Source organism: Heptranchias perlo, chromosome 20, assembly GCF_035084215.1.
Source record: "Heptranchias perlo isolate sHepPer1 chromosome 20, sHepPer1.hap1, whole genome shotgun sequence".
NCBI lineage: Eukaryota > Metazoa > Chordata > Chondrichthyes > Hexanchiformes > Hexanchidae > Heptranchias > Heptranchias perlo.
Window position 1 is genome coordinate 15,628,721 of NC_090344.1, and position 3,652 is coordinate 15,632,372.

Sequence of the window (3,652 nt, forward strand, 5' to 3'; positions counted from 1 at the left end):
GACACATGCAGCCGCTACCGTCCGGACGTTGCTGTTTCACTGGTAAAATTCTCACCTGCCACCCGAGGAGACGGGGATTGATTCCCGGCCGATTCAAGAGCATTTTCATTCTGTACCGATGAGATCGCCTGAAAAAGGATACATTCACATTCAGCTTCAATCTGCACACGACGTTGAGACATTTTCCTTTCCCTGTGTGGTGTTGCGTCCACAAACCCTCTGCGTTCTGGCCTCTGAACGTCAAACATGCTCTAGAATTAAGTCAATCCTATATTCTGCAACGCTGGAAAGATGTGGGAAACAAATGAATGAATTTCCACTGAAAATAGTGACACAGGAGGGCTCGTCCAGGAATTTGAACCCCGGACCTCTCACATATCAATTAGTGAAACGCCCAAAGTGAAAACCATAATCCGAGACCAACGAGCCGTCAGTAACACAGCCGTGCAACCAGTCGAAAGTTTCCCTGCTACCCACAACCGATCGCCTATCCTTTTAGACCGCTCTGTCCATCCAATCATCGAATCATAGAATGGTTAAAGCACAGAAGGAAGTCAATTCGGCCTATCCAGACCGTGCCATCTCTTTGTAAGAGCAATCCAGTTAGTCTCATTCCCCCGCTGTTGCCCCGTGGCCCTGCAATTTTTCCCTTCAAATATTTATCCAATTCCTTTTTGAAAGCCACGATTGAATCTGCTTCCACCGTTTGAGACAGCACATCTGGATCATAACAACTCTCTGCGTAAAAAAAGTTTTACTCATTTCGCGTTTGGTTTCTTTGCCAATCACCTTCAATCTATGTCGTCTGGTTCCCGACCTTTCTGCCAATGGGAACAGCTTCTCTTTATTTACTTTTTCTAAACCCTTCATGATTTTGAACACTTCAATCAAATCTCCTTTCAACCGACTCTGCTATAAGAACAATCCCAACTTCTCCAGTCTGTCCACATAACTGAAGTCCCTCATCTCTGGAGCCATTCTAGTAAATCTTTTCTGCACCCTCTCTAAGGCCTTCACATCCTTCCTAAAATGCGGTGCCCATAATTGGACACAATGCTCTGGTTGTGGCCGAACCAGTGTTTATAAAGATTCAACATAACTTTCTTGAGTTTGTATTCTATGCCTCTATTTATAAAGCCCATGACCACGTTCTCAGCCTGTCCTGCCACCTTCAAAGATGTGTGCACATATGCCCCCAGGACTCTCTATTCCAGCACCTCATTTGTATCATTTAGTTTATATTGCCTCTCCTCATTCTTCCTGCCAAAATATATCAGTTCGCACTTCTCTGCATTAAATTTTATCTGCCATGTGTCCGCCCATTCCACCAGCCCGTCTGTGTACTCTTGAAGACTATTATTATCCTCTTCACTGTTCACTACAATTCCTAGTTTTGTGTTATCTGTGAATTTTGAAATTGTTCCTGTACGGACAAGTCCAAATCATTAATATATATCAAAAAGCAGTGGTCCTCGTCCAGACCCATGGAAAACAACACTGTCTACCTTCCTCCAGTCCGAAAAAAATCCGTTCACCACGACTGTCTGTTTCCTGTCATTTATCCAATTTAGTATCCATGCTTTTATTCCATGGGCTTCAATTTTGCTGACAAGCCTATTATGTGGCACTTTACTTCATCGAAAAACTCAAATCGAGTTAGTTAAACAAGATTTGCCTTTAACAAATTCGTGTTGGCTTTCCTTTATTAATCTACACTTGTCGAACTGGCTGTTATTTTTATCCCGTATTTATCGTTTCCTAAAGCTTCTCTACCACCGAGGTTTAACTGACTGGCCTGTCGTTGCTGGGTTTATCCTTGCACATGTTTTTAAAAAGGGAGTAACATTTGAGGTTTTCCAGTCGTCTGGCACCACCCCCATATCTACAGACGATTGGAGATTATGGCCAGCAACTCTGAAATTTTCACCCTTACTTCCCTCAGAAACCAAGGATGCATCCGATCCGGACCGTGTGACTTACCCACTTTAAGTACAGCCAGCCTTTCTAGTACCTTTTCTTTATCAATTTCTATCCCATCCAGTATCTCCACGACCTCCTCTTTTACTGACTCTGGCAGCTTCTTCTTCCTTGGTGAAGACAGATGCAAAGTACTCATTTAATACTTCAGCCTTGCCCTCTGCCTCCGTGCATGCATCTGCTTTTCTGGCCCCGAATCTTAATTTGGATTCCGATGTGGTGCAATGTCAAGTTGCACACTAACTATTTCAAGTCAACAATATTGGTCACGTTTCATCAAATTCATTTATGGTGCATTTTCTTACAATGAAAACACGCATTGAAATCGGGGATATTGTATCGTCCCTTGGGGGTCATCGGACCACCAAATTTTGGGTTAAGAGCTGAACGCGCTAAATGATTGTACCAGAGAAAAACATCACATCCCATGATTAACAACATTAATATTTCACCGAGCTCAAGCTTATGGTTGCAGTAACCAATGAACGTTGTTAAATTAATTCATGAAACTAATGAAATTCTGTGAAAGATGAATAATTGTTGTAACCGATAACTTTATGCTGCAGAATCACGGAAATACTAACATGGATAATGAAACTTTAAATAAGTTTTTGTGCTTTGTATGTGATGCACTTTCACCGTTTTCCACTTTCCAGACTGCATTTTAAGGGTCTGGTTTCAAATGTTGATAGTTTACGACACCTAGAATTTGGTACAGCCGTTGTTAAAGTTAACAGGAAGGAACAAGAATTGTCCCTTCTCCAAGCACAAGTTGACGCTTGGGGGTTTATCCGAAGCAAGTTCCTCAATGCTATGTTTTTATGCGGGAACTGAAATCGAGCTTTTTCACGTAAAAGGCGAACATGATAAGCACTACACCACGGAAAGCTCAGCACACGATTTTGGCAGGACCTCAGGGTCCTGCCCACTGGTTTAACAGCGGGGCAGTGTTTCAGGGGTGGGCTTTTCACTGTTCAGAACATAATTTTTACCAGAATTCAATTTGTCGCATTAAAGTGCTCCTTATCTGTTAATTTCGATTTATACCCTTGCCAGTTTTATGCAGAAACAAGTAACAATGTTTAAGGGATGTGGTGTGTTCAATGTTCCTGCAATAACCGGATAACGCAGTGTGAGAAGTGAAACACAGACCACCCAATACGTGCCCCAAACCGATTGGCGTAAAAAATAAAAATGGCCTGTTAGCTCAGTTGGTTGGAGCGTGGTGTTAATAACGCCAAGGTCGCGGGTTCGATCCCCGTATGGGCCATTAGTAATTAATGATATTACTTTAGTGACTTTGAAAATCCGGACTTGAGTAACACGGAAATTCACGCAAAAAGTCAGAGGAAATAGCATTCATTGCAATGTTTGATATATCTTTGCCCCTGGGACGGAGAAAAAAAATCTTTCTGTTCATTCTTCATTTATCCTTCTTTTCTCACTCACCTTTCCGTGTCTCCATCTCTTTCCGTCTGTCTCTTTTCCCATCTCTCCATTTCTTTCCATTTCCGGAACCATTTTTCCAGGTATGCTTTCTGACAAACATTACAACCTGTGTCACTCAGTGTCCGGGTATGTTCACTGACACACATTACAATCCGTGTCACTCAGTATCCGGGTATGTTTACTGACACACATTACAATCCGTGTCACGCAGTATCCGGGTATGTTG

At 42.4% G+C, this 3,652-nt stretch overlaps 1 non-coding gene across 1 annotated transcript; it reads left to right on the forward strand.

Annotated features, from left to right (window-relative positions):
- Positions 1–3,173: 3,173 nt before the first annotated feature.
- On the forward strand, positions 3,174–3,247 carry trnai-aau (transfer RNA isoleucine (anticodon AAU)). The gene has a single exon. It is a non-coding gene; the product is annotated as a tRNA-Ile (tRNA).
- Positions 3,248–3,652: the final 405 nt, after the last annotated feature.